Consider the following 18,345-nt stretch of genomic DNA (forward strand, 5'->3'; position numbering starts at 1 on the left):
ATGTAATAATAATAATAATAATAATAATAATAATAATAATAATAATAATAATAATAATAATACAAAGTTTGGTAAGCTACAGAACCTTCAGTGTATTTAGTACACTTATTTATCATCAATATCACAGTACACAAAATCAATTTCATGTATAAAACAAAGTCTCTTGTCAACACAGCAAACACCTAAGAACTAAAGAGTCAAGAGATATCACCTATAAAGAGAATATCTAAATATCACTACCTTCTTTATTTTTTTAACTAGATTATAATAATGTCTCCTGTTTTCCTCTCTTGATTCGGATGCTCCATCTGACATCAAAGTTGAATGGATAAGAGTGGCAAGCATGTCAAGAACAGTGTTAAACAGTTCACTGAAACAGAAGATATAAGACAAGTTCAAATCATTAAAAAAACATTATCTTTTCTAGATACACTGTTAAGCCCGAATTTGAATATTTTCTCAGAGACAACATGGTAAATCAACTGTATTTCTTCAATCATTATGTACCATCATTCTATAATTACCATAAAGTTGTCCCTCATTATCCATGGTATATAAGTCCCAAGTCCGAGTGTGGATAATTGGGAACCCCATATGTTTTGACCCTTTGCATATGAAATGTTATATGCAATCCACCCTCAGGAGATTCCAGTGATACAATATTGTAGCATATTAAAATTTTTTTTTTATAAACTGACTTCAAATCTTTCTACATGAAATAATAAACTTCTGTAAGACATCACTAGATGTATGCAAGTGAGGTACATAGCATGTCTCTCACATTACATGTGTTTCAATATTTAGATTTACCTTGATGGTGGCTATAAAGGAAATCTGAAATCAAATATTACAAATTTCTGAATTTTCCTTATCTTTAATACTCTTAAGTCATCTACATATTCTACCAAAAACTTCACTGCTATCAAAAAAATTCCTGATTGCTCTCAACAACTAATCTTCTATACCGCAGACTATGAGGGACAACTAGACAGTAAATTATGCAATAAAATATACAGTATATTACAATTCATTAGAAATTATCTTACCTGTTATTAGATAAATCAATCACTCCAAAGATTATGAGATTAACAAGTAACAGTGCCCATTCAGTAATGATGGAGTTGGAATATGAAGATGTTATTACATCAAAGAGTCCTCCCACAAGTGCAAACCGAAGACTCAGAGCCTCCAACATTAACTGACGGCTACGACCATCTTCCGGAAATGTTACTGTTAAAGCTCCAGGTTTTTCCTAAATTCAAAGAAACATTATATTTTGCATTATATAATAAAGCCCAGCAATGACGCATATGGTAAATACTCCTTTGAAACCGAGTACCCTTCTTGAGTGACTTGCAAAATTTAAGACTCTCATTGGAAAACAATAATTAAAAGTACCATAATTCATTTGAATTACACATTTGTGATTTCAATTCAACCTGGCAATCATTCATGTATAACAATGACTGCTTCTACATTACTTTTTAGTAGGGACAATCACAGTTCCAGTTTCAAGACATGGTTATCTACCAGCTTAATGAAAAGTAGTACATCTCCCGTGGTGGAACAGTCGACCCGATACATTATACTTCTAGTTTCAAGTTAAATCTTATGCAATAGTGCAATGTAAGATATATTAATAATAATTCACATATTCCTAATGCTTTTATGAATAAGACAGAAATGTTTTTGAACCAATTTTATATGTTCTTGGTGTTCTAGGCAAATTCCAATACTGAATCTTGAGTTCCTGAGATTTTTAAAAAAAATTTTCTGGCACATAATTAGCTCACACATAAGCTAAGGGCTGACCGTGACATTCTTAGTGTAGTAAACTTAAGATTCATTATCTAATATTACATGCTGGGGGCACTAATGAAAACCCTAAATTATTTTTCAAGCCACCTGCTATATTTATTGAAACTGCATATTCCTGAATATGCTTCAGACATCCTGTTTCAACTTTATATCATCATCATAAACATTTTTATATCAGCTTCCTTTTATGAGGTTAAATGTAAAAGACTTTATGGATACTGCACCCAAAGTTTTTCTGACGATAGACAGGTTGTCTGGACTAAGTGTATACAGCAATACCTTGCGCATGCGGGATGTTATGGTGATAAATAAAGTCAGGGCCATCAAACCCTGGTATTAAAGACTCCACCTGTTACTACTTACAAGTGACAAAGATAAAAACATCAAATCATAGTTACAGGCACAACTCTGGAGATCTAGAAATTTTGCCATTAAGCCTTGAATGTTTGAGTAAAGAGCTCTGCAATTTTTCTGACAGCAATAAGTAGCAGGCCCAGGGTTCAGCTCAATGTCTCCCAAAAGAATTAAAAATAACAAAATTAAAAGCAACACTATTTAACACTCATAACAACAGCAACATGGTAAAAATCAACACAACACCAAACAATAAAATCAACAACAACAGTATTTACACTACAGTATTTCACTGAAAGGATGAATAAAGCTGACCATCTGTCATTCACAGAAACACAGAAGCATCTGGTCGACCAGGTGGAGCCAGGACATCATGTAAGGCAAATAAGAAACCTGCCAGGTTTGTTACAGCAACTGGGGAGGGCAGTTAGGATGGATTTGGAAATTATAAAAAGCTGAGAAGGAAAAGATTAGGTAAAGATGAAGATGCTTTCTGATAATCACTGAGACAAATTCCTTTTCTCATCAGCCTGTCTACACACTTGGAAAAAATGAAGAAAGGGAAAAATTCCTGATTGTACCCTTATGAAAGGTAACTCAAACCCAAGGCCATGGAAGGCCACAGTATAATGGCAATGGAACAGTCCATGTTTGGAGAACAAAGTTTGTATTCAGAGTAAACTTTCTCTTAGAAGGGTTGACTACCAAGGGTCCCTTCCACCTGCTGGTTTGATTTTGGAATGTCCTTCTCCTTAAAAGAGTTGCCTGCCAAGGCTAAATAGTCTCTTCTACCCTAACTTATGTAGGCAAGGACATCACACCCTGAAGTGAATGTTGCTAAGAAAAAGCCACATTAACCCAAACCTACTAGAGGTTATTGCAGAAGTTGAAAAGGAAACTTAAGAGTCAGGAAGGTTTTAAAGTTCAATTGTTAAAGTCACAGTTGTACTAAATCATACAGAAGGGCAGGAAAGTAAGATGCTCCAAGAGGTTGATAATATGAATGGTACAGTCAAGCAATGAAAAATGGTTGCAGTCTGTCTGTACACTGGAAAACCTTTTGATAACTTTTTCCCAAACATGATTCTCTGCTTCCCAGAAGACATGAAGATAGCTGCACTATACCTTTCCTACTGTTGACACTGTAAAGCAGTACTGGAAAAAATAAAACAAGGAGCATTTTTTTTTGATAAGGCTCAGCTGCAAACATGAAGTGGAATACTTTGCTAATTGTCTCTAATCGTGTCATGAAATGGGCAATTTCCTAATTGGGAGAAATGCCTATGCCAACTCCAAAGAATGATGATTTAAGGGTACTCCACCACTCAGGGTCAACATCACTGGAGGGCAAGATCGCCTTCACACCCTAATTATAAGCTTCTCTCATATTCTACCTGAGCTTGACTTTTAAGATCGATGAAACTACACAATAAAAAGTCTGATCAATTGTTCCTCCATACACAATAATTTTCTCATTTTTCATGACGCAAGCTTACATGCAGCTGAAACCATGGCTTATCTTTATTACAAAATTTGAGAATTATAGATGGAATTATGTTGTCAATAACAGTGCTAAGATGATCATTTAAGCAATCAGCAATACTTGGCATTCTACAAATATCTTGCCAACTGAGCTCAATAAGATCATGGTGGGTACCATTTCAACTGGCCTACGATTATTTTCTTTAAAAACTAACACCAGGAATGACCTGATCCATCTCCATATTAACATGAACTATGATTAGAAGAGCCCACCGGAAAACCTACTCCTCAAGATACAATCCCTGTAACATCTGTGAATGCAAGGTCAAGACAGTTTCCTGATTGGTGTGGGTTCAGTTATTAATTGATAACAACCTGAAATAGTAGAAAAATTCAAAGTAGCAACACCATGATTATCTGTGGCAGTACCTGAGTTCAGCCTTTCATCGTGATGATCACTGTAATCATCAACAAAAATGAAACAAGCTTTGGAGTCAAGTTCCTGAACTATTGTTATTTTAGTGAGCATGCAGCCATAAACAGAGTCATCCAAATCTGGGTTCCGACAGCTAGCAAAAACACAGCCTTTAACTACCTGTGTGAGTGGCTATAAAATGAGGAAAAACCCTCTCTAATACAAAGAGCCATTCCACTGGCCCTTGGAATGGCATTACGCTGGAGTAAAATGGGCTTCTTAAAACATGGAATCAACACGTGCTTGAAATATTTAAAGTCAGACAAACATCATCCTGAACAAAAAGGGGGATATCAAACTGGCAGAAGGATCATCCAAGTCCTTATCTTCAGCCCTCCAGCCTGGGTGCCTGGGAAACTCCGTCACAGCCAATCATTTAACATGAAAGGAAGTAATACGCTGGTTTGATTTTGCCCTTCATGTCTCACTACCCGCCGAAACACCAACACCACTAAACCTAAACACTAAATCAAAACACAAGTCCTCGCGTGGGGAACGATTATGACCACCCCGTAAAACCCTAAGCGCCTCCACTTCCAAACACACCACTAAACCTAAACACATCTTTCCCACTCCAAACTACACTTGCCTCTAAACCCAAAACACACCCCCGATAACCTATACACACAATCACTAAACCTAAATACCCCTCCCACCAAAACTAAACACACCCTCAACTAAACCTAAACACACACCACCCATTAAACCTAAATGCACCTCCCACTAAACCTAAACACACCCCCAACAAAACCTAAACATATCCAACAAAACCTAAACACCACCCTAAATCTGAAAACACACCCTCTAAACCTAAACACATCCCCCTACTAAACCTAAACACACCCCAACTAAACCTAAACGTCTCCCTAAATTGAAACACAACCCCCACTAAGCCTAAACACACAATAACTTAAACACATTCACCATTAAACCTAAACACCCCTCCCACCAAATCTAAACACAACCTCCAATAAACATAAACAGCCCCCACCACTATACCTAAACACATCCCTCACTAATCCTAAACATACGCCACCCACAAAACCTAAAAACATCCCCCGCTAAACCTAAAAGCACCCCTCTCTATACCTAAATTCACCCCCAATTAATCTAAACACACCCCTCACTAAACATAAATGCACCCCCACTCAACCTAAATGCATGCCCCTGCTAAAGCTAAGCACTCCCCTACCAAACCTAAACACACCCCCCACCACACTAAACCTAAACACACCCCACTAAACCTAAACATACCCCCCGCTAAACCTAAACACACCCCCACTAAACCTAAACACACCTGCTGCTAGACCTAAACACCTGCTGCTATACCTAAACACATCCCCACTAAACCTAAACACATCCCCACTAAACCTAAACACACACCTCCACTAAACCCAAACACAACCCCCCCTAAACCTAAGCACAAACCTTGATACAGAATTATTAATCACAGGAAAGAAAAGCATTTTCAATAATAAACTTCTATAGTCTTGAGTATATGAAATGAGGTATGATGAACCTGTAGAGTTTATTTACCACATTAGTTACAAACGGAAGGGGGGAAGGGGATGGGAGAAGAAGGGGGTGGGGTATGGGCTTGAAACCTACGTGAAAACCTTCCAGGAGTCAAATGAAGGCCGCAAGCAAAATTTCATCTAGATTGGTCAAGCAGTTTGGATTTCTATAGAGTACAAGTTTACATAGTTACATTCACTTTTATTATATAGATACCACAGACTTAGTATATAAGACACATTTCCATAATCAATTCCATGGACCAGGAATAAGTGTAATATTGCCAGAAAGAAGCAATAACATATAAAAAAATACAAAAGAATATTTGAAAACTTAACAAAACAATAACAAGAAGAATATATACAAGTAAAACAATACCGAAAAGTATATGTTCATAAAAAGACAAATTCACCAGAATGAAACTGGTCAACTTGGAGGAGCTGGCACACCCAGTGAGGGGAAGTACATCTCCAGATTTGCCAGACACTGAAAGAAGGACAGTAGCAGTGGTTGTGAAAATGAACTCACAGGTAAACATAAAGAATAAGAAAATGACATGGATAAGGCAACTTCTTGCTAATCCACCAGGCATGCTCAGCCCTTCTACTAAGCCTACCTACACAGTTTGAATAATAAGAGGAGAATGGAACTGTCAGAAAAGTACATGTGAGTGTACCCTAAAGCAAGGAAACTCCAATCCAAGACAACAGAAGAGATGCATACCAGGCTAGTGAGTCTCTTCACAACAAGAAAGGAGATCAAAACGGGGAAGAAGTGCAGGATGTTCAGTATTGTCAAGTGTGTGTCAGCAGTAAGCAGTGAACAGAGTGGGATCCGACAACAGGCGATTTTATTGGCCACGTCATAGATGGGATCCAATGTCTCTAGCTCTAGTATCCCGATCATCAGCGGCTGGCTTTGATGCAGCCAACATTCTACTCATATTAACTACACAGGGCTGTATCACTGACAACATGGGCAGGAGAATGGTTGATTTTGTTTGTTGAAAAACTAGGTGTTTTTCTTAAGTGTGGGTTTACTGTCAAAATTCTAAGCGTTAGTGTAACTGTTGAAATGTTTATATTTGGTAATGATATTAATTTTGTCACTTGCTGCCTGAGATGTATATGCATGGTTGTTCTTAATACTGTATAATCTTTTGGCATTGATGATGAAGAGTGTATTTCCTAATTGAAATTGTGTTTTAAGCACATAACAGGGTTCATAAATTTTTAAGTTGTTGTTGCTAAATTTCTCCAAGAAATTAAAGCTATTTAATATTGTTCCATGACACAGTCACAGAATCTTGTTATTTTTACCTGTAACTATAATATCCTCTTTCAAATTTGGTATTTTGTTTTATTCACAAAATCCATGATACTCTTTTGATAGGTTGGTTAACAGGTTAATGACCCTTCTGGCATTATACATATATAAGAACATTATAAATTACAATAGCAGTGACAATACACATAAACTACAGAACCACAAACATTCTTACTGACACAATCAAGAAAGTGTTGAAAGCTATACAAATGTTTCCTGATATTTCTGGGAAAGCTACAAAACCACCAACTTGGAGATATGTCAGCCCCATTATGACAGTTGTCACTTACATGGAAGTCCACTAACCATCACTGCATGAATACTTTTCTATCCTTTCATTAAAACAGACTTAAACATGGATTGTTCTGCTTTAGTTTACTTACCGTGATATCATGAAAAAATATAAAAAGGACAGTATTCAGTAAAAAGGATGAAGCAAAGTTAGGCAGGTATCAAAATACAATAAAGTTGGACACTAGTGTAATGAAAATAAAACAGCCATCTACTCCTCTTTGGTGAAAACAAAGATTGAGTTAGCTGTGTCTTAAGAGATTCTAAAAGTTCAGATAACTGATCATCTTGTCCATCCAAGCACATCAAGACAAGCTGTAGAAATGGTCGATGGGAAGCAAGAGGCCAGTGGCCTAAAGACCAAGCAGGTGATGGATTTTCCTTGTCTATTACAAATGCTAACACTATTATTGTTGAAAATGACTTGGGAGGAGGCTTGAAACAGCTCCTCTCTAAGGCTCCTCACTGTCATTTTCTTTAATTGCCTGAGTAAGCTCCAAAATTCACTGATTCCAATACTTGACCTAAAGAGAATTTAAAGTTTCAGTATACTGCAAATAAAATGCTCTCTGACCAGTGCTTAAGACGACATAATTGTAATGTTATTAACAAAGGTAAGCCTGTCTATGCAGCATAACAAAAATTTATTTATAATACTGGAGGTATCCAAGTAATATGGCAAAGTTGATATATCAATACAGAAGACCAGTGCTCAAATTTTCAAAGAAACATTCGAGGAAAGTGTTCTGCATCAAAGAAACATTCAAGAAAAGTGTTCCGCATTAAGTTTGGCTATTACAGTACTTTACTTTTCCTGAAAGGAAGAAATTCATTCACAGCCTGCACACAAAAATACTTGTTGATATGTAACTTTAATTTCTTATTTATTTACACCAAGTGCTAAAAGGACCAGTGTATATAATTTTGTTCGTATAACCGTATTGAGTGACGCCCATTTCAATACAATGCACCTCAGCTTGAGACTTTGATTAGTGGATTATGATATAACGTGAACTATAATACAAATATATTTATCACGTAACCTAAGTATCCTTGTTAATGGAAGGTTGCAGATGACCCACGCAACAGGGCTTGTTGTTGTTGTGTAAATTTTATTTGTCTACAAGGTAATTCCACATAAATATATTACCTTTATTTAGTCTGCTGTGTCTTTACATTATGGAACATCATATTATGACAAATGTACAGTGCTCCATGTCAGTGACTATCATTCATACTAACCTCCCTTAGGCAATTTTTATGGGTCTTCTGCATTACTGCTCAGCCTTGCTGCTCACCTAGAGAGAGAGAGACCTCTAGTTTCCCATGTGTGAGAGAGACCCAGAGAACCCACACCCTACCCTTAGCCACTGATGCATGATACTGCCTTGGTTTTGCTTACAAAAGAACATATACTACACTGGCCATTCTGTCTCTTATGACCTCACTTTAGGTCAGGCATGGAATTCCCCAATATCCATCTAGCTAATCTGCCAGCTGCATGTTATGACAAATTTCACTGACCTTCAAAGGATCAAAATGGACTAGTCTCTTGACATAGATGGAAGGTTTTCATGGCACTTTGGAAATGCTGAATGTTAGTTCATCACTGTTTGGGTATATTCCTCATTATTCCAATACAAGAGGATGGTGCATCCACATATAATGTGGGAAAACTGTATGGCATAAGCTACTCACCTGCAACTTTTAGTACCCGACCCTGGACAGCCTTAGGGAGCTTGGATATAAGTGGAGCAACCAAACATATTGACTGGGGTTTATGGGCCCTGTAAGATAACAGAGGACTAAATTGCATTAAACACAATTTAGTCAAACAATTTAAATTATTATTAACTCCTATACCCAATATAAAACTTGGTAGTGACAATGCTACAATTACAGTATATAAAATCTTACTGCAAAGTGAATATTGATACATGTTCTTGATTGTATGTTCAGACACCCTGATTTCGTCAGACATGCAAAATTATATATAATTAAAAATCTACTGCTTGGAGCTTTCTGATATAATTCAGAACACTACCTCAAAAGAAACTGGGAACATAACATGTAAATTCCTAAATAAATTTGACATAAAACCAATGAAGGGTCAAAACAGTTAATGCATATACAGTATACATATGCAAATGAAAATTATTAACGTGATGAAAATTTTCATTAATGAAATTCCAATTACAGTAATTAAGTTTTTAAAACATCGTCAAAGTTGATAGATAATCTGAATGCATGACGTAGCCTAGTAGCCTAATACAAAATCCTCAACTTGGAAGACATACTACCAAGTACTGGGATTTATCAATTATGCCTAACTGCAACAACACTAAGGCTCAAGACTAGCACTTAGCTTTCCTATAATGATATCCATGAATTCTGCCAAATTAGAAATAGAAATTCTTCTGGTTAACATACAATGTTAAACAGTTACTTTCCCACCCAGTTGGTCAAACTGCAAAAGCTCTAATGATGAAAGTGGTGGTTTATCTTACAATTCAAAAGCAGTTAAACATCACTTAAGTATATAACAGTGGTAACCCAAAGGTTGTTTCTTTCATTTTGGTACTGTCCACTTCCTCTGCCAGAAGAAGAATGAAGCAAATGTAAAGAAATTAGGGTTTGTATGTTGTGGAAACACATAATCAATTACAAAAATTCTATGTACAGTATTTACTTAAAAGTATAGCTTCCAATGTGGAAAGATTGATTAACAGCTTAAGGAAAATTACCTTTGTGATGATAGTGAATGAGAATGGGAGGTTGTGTTTGTATCATGGCTTAGATGGAAGACTTCAATGGCTGCCTGAGCAACATTGTCAAGCCAAGCATTTAGTTCCTGAGGCTGAGTGCGCTGTTGTCCCTTACATGAGGTGCAGATCTAACCATGAAATTAAGAAGTTCCCACTCATCTAGATCCTGTACAAAAGCACATCTATTCTGGATAAAGATAATGCTCCTTCCTGGAGTAATATCACAACAAACAAATCTGGTAAGATGTAAGAAATATTTTCCAACTTGTAAAAGATGGGGCAATATTACATTCTTGTATTACTTTCTTTGTGCTGATAAGTCCCATAATCTTAATGTGTTTCATTTACTTTAATACTGCTACCAGATTTAACATTCTACAAAATATACTACCTATTCTGTGCATGGTCTACTAATGGATTTTCCACTGTTTACATCAGTTTTAATTCACTTTGATGTTAATGTGAGCAAGCTATTACGACAACAGTTTTGAAATAATTTTATCACACACAAATCAATTAAAAACACAATTATTTCTTCACAAACCCATCGCTTTTATGTAGCCTTTCCAAAATCCAAGCCAAAAATTCAAGAGATTCCAAGAAGTATCATGGACAGAGGAAAATGAACTAGGGATAGATGATGAACTAACTCTGGCCTCAATGAAGCTACAAAGAGCAGATTGTTTTGGCAACAAAGTGTGCACTTTGACTCTATAAGGTTCAAGCAGCAACTCATGGAGCTCTCAACCTGCCAAAGCAAAGTAACCTAAAATGGTAAAAATGGTATTTTCATTATAAAATAAGTTTTTAAATATACTTTACCTAGTAGTTACATATATATAGCTTTCCATGAATTGTGTGGCAGCCTTTTGAAATTCAAGTTGCCGGCAATCGTTTAGATAGTCAGTGCCATAGCTCTGCTACGCCCTCTACCAGAGTAATTAGAACATTCCCAATTGAGCTCAAATTGTTTGCCCCTATGTTCTCAGAGGAGGAGGGAGGACTCAATTTTATATATGTAAACTACCAGGTAAGTATATTTAAAGGATTTTGACAGAGGAAAAATCTATTTCTGAGAAGGTCCCGTGTCACCGGTGAAATTCCATTTACAGCACGAATTTCAGGTATAACAATGCTAGATATACCAGAGAAAAAGAGCTTTCCAGGAAAGCTGGGGTTACTACCCCAGTCGGCGTCTTTTAAAAAGGCGTCGGTATAATGGGTGAGTGAAATGCCACTACCACGGAATACCTCGAAAAGATCTCTCCTATCAAAACCCCGAAAAGCGGTGAGCCGTTACAGCTCCCCACCCAACACCCGCCAGGCGGCGACACCAGCGCCACCTACTTCCATTCATGCTGGCACTAACCCCAGACTTGGCATGTGCAGAGTAGGGAGTACTAGACTAGATTCAGGGAGGTCACCGGGTGACTGCAGGACCTTCCTCAGGGAAATAGATTTTCCTCTGTCAAAATCCCTTTTCTGAGTCAGTCCCGTGTCAGCCGGTGAAATGTGATAGAGAATCATGCCAAGACTGCTACTACCTGGAAAAAGGAGGGTAATCTGAAGAAAATAGCAAAATTGTTTTGACCAAATAATTTTAATTAAGCAATCTCTTTCATGAAGCAAGAATATTAAAAAAAGTAACTAATTTTAAGGCACCAATAAACTTAGCACTATAAAACAATGAGGTCCCCAGTATGATGGAGAAAAACCTCAAAACCTTAAAATTACTTAAAAGTAGGTGAAACATGAAATGTGCACAAAACAAGCAAAAACAACCTTAATACTATATACGTAAACTTAGGCTACACGTAAGAGACAAGACTAATGAGCAAACACACACAAAGATCTGGGGTACGTGGAGCCAAATAAAAACTGTCCAGTACCCATAAGAAAAACAATTATGGCTAGTCAGATTACACTTTTCCATCAGCAAATACAAATATATCAATATGAGGCCAGGCAGTGGCATAAACAACCAGGAGAATAAGCAGAAAAGCAAATGAGGTAGGCGGGCGGGGAAAAGGAAAGGATATAATTATTTAAGGTGGGAATGACACTTCCCACTGCTATAGTAGAATATTTCAGGGCTTGAGTGATTTTTAAATAGTGGCGTTTAAACACTGAGGTGATTTCCAACCTGTATATTTTGATAACTCTGAAAAGTCCATATTATGAAAGTAATTAATGGAAGTAGCCACTGCTCGAATATCATGAACTTTAGGAACTGAGTCTGGGTTGGCTTGTTTAATGAAATACAAATTTGTTGCCTTATACCATTAAGAGAAAGAGTACCACCTTTCTCCCTGATAAAGAGGACCCGACTTACTCTGTGGAGTTCTTAGAGGTAAGATTTAAGTGTATGGACTGGACATAAAAGATTGATCTTGAGGAAGGGCACCACCTTCCAAAGGAGACCACCTGTCCTGTGGGTCTTCGTTCTTAGCTAAAAATCTCGAGGTCCAGGGGAGGGAGGACTTCTCCGGATGGGGAGGAAGTTAACAATGGTATCACCTCTAGTGAGAGCTGAGAGCTCTGAAATTCTAGCACCTGAAGCCAAACTAATTAAAAATAAGGTTTTCCTTAACAGATCTGATAAGAGCAATGGAAGTTATCAACTCTGATGCTAACCAAGGGCGTCATTGAAACAAGTAACAGAATGTGGGCGTGATACTGGTCTCAGGCAGCGCATGCTCTGGGGATGGATGAAAAATAGGTCTGTAAGGTCGATTTTAAAGCCGTAAGAAATACTTTCTTCAATGTGACTTGACTGTGGTAATAGTGGCGGGAGCAAGACCTTTCTCAAACAGTGACCTAAAGAAACTCTAAATTAGTCATCATAATTTTGGCTTCAGATGCTTTCAGGAAGGAGGCTAACTTTTTGACTGCTGAGTCATATTGTCTAATAGTAGAATCTCTTTATCTGATTCTAAAAACAGGTATTGACAGGGTCAATGTTTGCTCCTTTTGGGCTGCGAACTTTATAAAGTCCATAAAGCTAGGGCATCTTAGATCTTGAGGAAGCTGACACAGTCTTGGTTTGTGCTGTCTGGGTCAGAATGGGCTTGGAATCAAGACTCCATAATCCCAGTTCCTGAGGGGAGAGGAACCAATTGCTCTTCGGCCAATAGGGGCTATTAGGGCTAGTTGACCTTTGAATAATCATGAGTTTGTGTAAAACTTTCAGCAGTAAATTTATTGGAGGAACAGATAAATCCTCTCCCAATTGTTCCAATCTACTGTCATTGCGTCTGTGGCGAGCGCCTGAGGGGTCAGGTTGGGGCTACGTAACAGGAAAGCTTGAAGTTGCTCTCCGTTGCGAACAGATCACCCAGGGCCTGGAACCGGCGAGCAAATCCATTGGAAAGATTCGCATCAGGGACCACCCGTCTCAGAGGTAGTCTGGACAGGAATCCACCACCACGTTCCGGACTCCTACTAGGTGGGTGGCTGACAGGTGCCAGCCGTGCTTGTTCGCCAGGGAAGATGGCTACCATTGCCAGGTTTACTCGGCCTGATTTGGAGCCGCCTGTTGATACAATGAACTACCACTACTGCTGTCAATACCAACTGATATGAATCGGTTGGAGGCGGTTTTCTTCAGCGTTAGAAAAGACGCCATGGCTTCCAGGGTGTTTATATGGAACTGCTGAAGCATTGTGGACCACGTTCCTTGTACTTTTTGTTTTGGTGAATATCCCCCCAGCTAAGCTTAGAAGCGTCTGTGTGAACTACTAGTGTCGGAGGAGAGACTGAAGTGGAACTGTTTTGGACAGGCCATGACTGTGGTCAAGGTCGTAGTCTTGTCTTTAAGATTTGAGAATGGAGGAGACCTTGTCCTGAGCTTGGTATTTGCTCGACTCCGCCACACTCTGTTTATGTCTTTTAATTTGGCTTTCAATAGCAGGTCTGTCACTGAGGCAAATTGAAGGGCCAGGACCCTTTCTTGGGACGGACGGGATGATGGAGTTTTGAAATCTCTTGGTGGAGATGCTATCTCTTTCACTCTTGGAAGGAGGAGGGATAGCGTGTGAGCGGACAGATCCCACTGAAGACCCAGCCACTGAAACGAGACTCCGAGTCAGGCGGGACTTCTCCCTGTTCAGCTGAAAAACCTAGCGACTCAGGAAAGTTGACTATGGACGTGGCTTCTTGACACTCCGGAACTGTTGGTGCCTAGGATTATCCAATCGTCCAAATATGCTGCTAAGAGGATATTCGCAGGCCGGAGCTGTTGTACTACCGTGTCCGCCAGCTTTGTGAATATCCTGGGTGCAATGTTCAGACCGAAGGGCATGACCCTGAAGGAGTAGGCTTGATTCCGAGTCTGAAACCGAGGAACTGAGAAGAAGTTCCGCGCAACGGAGGCCCGTGATAATAAAAGCGTCTGAAAGATGCGATAGAGGTGGTAAGCGGCTCCACGCAGAGTAGAAGTCCGAACCTGGGCTACCGTAAGCATGCTGAAATTTGTCGCATTTTATGTAGAGATTTAGGCGCGACAGATCCAGGATCACTCTTTGCTGATCGAGTCTTTTTGGGAGACAGTGAATGGCCTGCCTTGAAACTTTAGGTGCCTTGCTTTCTTTATTGCTCGTTTGTTGAGCAATTTCTGTTCACATAATCCTGTAGGATTGATGTGGGTGTAGTAAAATCTGTTTTAGAGGAAGGGTTCTTGATCCAGCTCCACCCAGTCCCTTGGACACAATGCTGTGTGCCCAAGGGCTGAAGGTCCATGGTCCCTGAACCAAAACAGGCGACCGCCCTACCTGCGTTCTCTCAGTGGGAGGGGCGGGTTTATTCCCCTACCCATCCAGGTCTTCCTCTTGGGTGGTGTTAGGCCTTCCTCTGTGGGGCCTTGCCCTTCACTCCCTTCCCAGCCCTATTGAGGTGGTGAAAAAACCACGGCCTTCATATGGGGTTGTATGCTGGTGAGAGATACATAGGAGAGGCGCCGCTGGTTGGACCAACACGTACTGTTGAGGTTGGGACTTAGGGTAGATAGGCTGCAGGCCACTGCCGGGCACCAGGCGGCTTAAGACCACCGCCTGATGGGGCCTCTTATGTCTCTGAACCTTTTTCCTCCTCTCGTCTGAGGGCGGCGATTCTGGGGTCTTCGTATAAGTGAAATTCCCCAGCGAGCGCGAACTCTGGTCAGCCCGTGTAGCCTCAGCCGGCGGATGTAACCTCTTCTTCAGGGAAGAGGTTAGGTCCCCAGATTGAGCTTTTAATGAGCTTGTTAGGCTCGTGGCGGATTGTAATCAGTAAAAAATAAATTTTCTGCACTCCAGTCTAGCCTAATAAGCTCATAAGTCTAGACTGGAAGCTCGCCAGGAAAAAGACTTAGCCAAAAAAGGACATGGAAAAGGTTGCGTCCGAGCGGAGGCGGCAGTAGCCTCAGTAAGACGGCGGGCTCAGGACCGGGCTAACGCCAACCCGGGCCTCAAGCTCGCCTTCAACAAAGATTCCGGCAGGGGGCTGCTCGCTGGGCTTGTGGAGGCGCAAGGGGTCAGCTTGCCCTACAGTGAAAGTGGGCGGGGCGTCCACAGAACTCATTACTTCCTGGGAATACCAGGGAAGTAGGGTCTGTTCCCTCAGCTGAGAGGGATTACCGGCCAAAGCATGCCTTTCGGGCGTGGCCAGAAGCGACTTTATCCATGCAAAGGGTGGGAGAAGATCTTCTCCCAGGGCAAACATAGTAGAGTTGCCCTTGAAGGGGTCAATTTTGTGTTGTCTGCCTGCCACTCCGTCAGTGCGCAGGAGGCCACCGAGGCCTGGTCCCCTAGGGATGATGACAGTCTCCCTAGGGGTGGCTGTCTGACAGATCAGGCTTCTTCAGTAAGCCTCACGAGAAGCCAGGATAAGGGGGCAAGAGATCGCGGGGAAGAACTCCAACTCCTCCAACCGTCTCGTGCCCAGACCATCAAGTGTAAGTTTGCCATCATGTTGGATGGCCCGAGTCAAACCGCCAAGGGTTTCCGACATCAAGAGCGGGAGAGTCCGCAGTGTCGGGGATGAATACTGCAGTTCTGCCTTGGGTTGGTGAGCCAAACCTGCCAGTATATTGTCATAGTTGGCAAACTTATCGGAGATCTTCTCAAACCTAGAATCTAGGTCCTCCGTGAACTTTTGTACAGTTTCAGTGGCAGGCTTCACGCGTCAAAGAAGGCTGGCGAGGAGGGCTTGGTTTTGCAGCCCTCTTACTCGCGCCTTTGCGGAGAACTAGATTTACTCCGGGAGGCTACCGGTCCTGAAACCTTAGCCTTCGACGGGGAAGAGCGTGCCTTCTTGAAGTCGGGGACTTGTAGCCCTTCGCCCCTTCCATGAAGTCTTCTTCAACTTGGGGATAGCAGGCGGGCTCTATCACCCAAAGGAAGACTTCACAAAACCTCTAAACGAAGATACAGATGAAGCAGAGTCAAACAAAGAGGGGCCGCCCCAACAACCTCACTTACCTCACCCACTTACCACCTGGTCCTGCTCCGTATTCATTGGTTTCCAAGTTAGATCCAAAGGGCGACTACATCCTCCGAGACCTCAGCGTAAGATATCCCCGCTTAGGGGTGGCTGGGTCTCATCACGGATCTGCTGGATGATAGGGGTGGCAAGTTCTTCTGGCACTGCTGACGCCACCGATGCGCCGAGGGTAAAGCAAGTCCCTCAACCTGGCGTCGAAGGGCGTGGGCTTCCCGACGGAACATTCTGCAAACCCAGCCCCCAGGCGGAGGATTCAAGGCAGACTTCTTGGAAGCTTAGTCCTGCAACCAAGCCTGCAATTAGCTAGGAGCGAAAACCAGGCCGGAAACCTCGCAAACAACAATATCGCGTATGAGGCATGGACCGGAGTAATGTAAGACTGTCCGCTTACTGCGACTCATCTTGGATGGTTGAGGAGGGAAACAAAACAAACCTCACAGCCATCAGGGTGCCAAACAACCAGGTCATCAGTCGGACCCTTTTAACCAGCGTGGGTCCGACACTCGTGTCCGTGGGGTTGTTGAAGGGAGGCGGTACCCGACTCTCACGAACAGTCTGTAAAGTAAAAGTACATGAACCTCCCACTCCCAAGCAAAATAAAGTGGCGAGGCGAAACTCAACTACAACCGGAGATGCTCGGCGTAGAAGAACTACCCATCATAAATTGGGCCAATAAGCTTTAAATGCGCAGAGTGGAAGGTAAAGGTTTCCAGACGGAAGACTCTCGGGAATGAAAAACGAGGGCAGGAACCAACCACCAGGGCTGCCAGAAAAACGGGGAATTTATGGAGACCCCGGGTGGGATATATTCACGTATATGGTAAAATAAAATAATAATAACAATAATCAACAATAATAAATAACAAGTGATGGTAAGAACTCCGGAGGACCGAGGAGGGGTCCGTTATGTGCGTGAAAAGTCATCCACCATCACCTCCCGCCGGAGAAACAAGGCGGGTAAAGTGTCTATGTTCGTAACTTTAGGCTGGGAGCCACACCTTCGCACTAATCACGTGCCAGCTCGATGGGGAGATGGGAGGTATGAACAGGATTACGTTCGAGTAAACAAACCACCCACCCCACCACAGCGAAGCTGGGGGACGGTATGGAGGGCGGGAATCCCTCTACCAATAGGAGAGTCCCCTGAACATAGGGAGCACGCCATCTAGCGTCACCCTTGCAGTCGCAAAGCTGAGGGGAGGAGGAGGGGGTAGTGAAGAGGTGTGGGGCTACCAGGAAGGGACAGAGACGGGGAGAACATGACACCCGCTCAGCTGCATCCATTCCTTCCAAATGAACTTGGAAGGTAGCCAGCCTGACTGGGAGCAACAGCCCAAGCCCAACTCCTCCTGGGCGTGGCTAATATAAACTAACCTAATATAGGGTTAGGAAGGAAAAGGGTGTAAAGGAGGAGAACCAACAGGAGAGAAATTTTGTGCCGAGGCCAACCAGGATCGAGTAGGGGATAAATGGGGCGACTAGCCTAGAGAAACACATCAAAGAACTCAATTCCCCAAAGGTGGAGAAGAGGACTAAGGGCTCACTCTGACACAGGCGATCCCCGGAGAAACAACCAAAAACTCCCTCAACCTGATCTCACCCAGAGGGCAAGGGGATGGAAGCCCACACAACAATCACATAAAAACAACTCAAAGCAAAATGTGTTCAACAGGGCGTAGCCTACATAAAGAGGAGAGCCCACTAGAGGTAAACTGCACAACCAAAAACAATAAACAAAATAAATAAAAATACTAAAACTAAAAGAAAGAGCACCATCTTCCAAGAATAACATAATTAGCTATGAGACTAAAAAAAAGAGACCCAACCTGGTGGGAAGTACCT

At 41.2% G+C, this 18,345-nt stretch overlaps 1 pseudogene; it reads right to left on the reverse strand.

The window, feature by feature from the left end:
* LOC136835260 (mediator of RNA polymerase II transcription subunit 12-like protein) overlaps positions 1–18,345 on the reverse strand; it is a 195,010-nt pseudogene that overhangs the window by 42,936 nt on the left and 133,729 nt on the right.

This window comes from Macrobrachium rosenbergii, chromosome 55 (assembly GCF_040412425.1).
Source record: "Macrobrachium rosenbergii isolate ZJJX-2024 chromosome 55, ASM4041242v1, whole genome shotgun sequence".
Lineage (NCBI taxonomy): Eukaryota > Metazoa > Arthropoda > Malacostraca > Decapoda > Palaemonidae > Macrobrachium > Macrobrachium rosenbergii.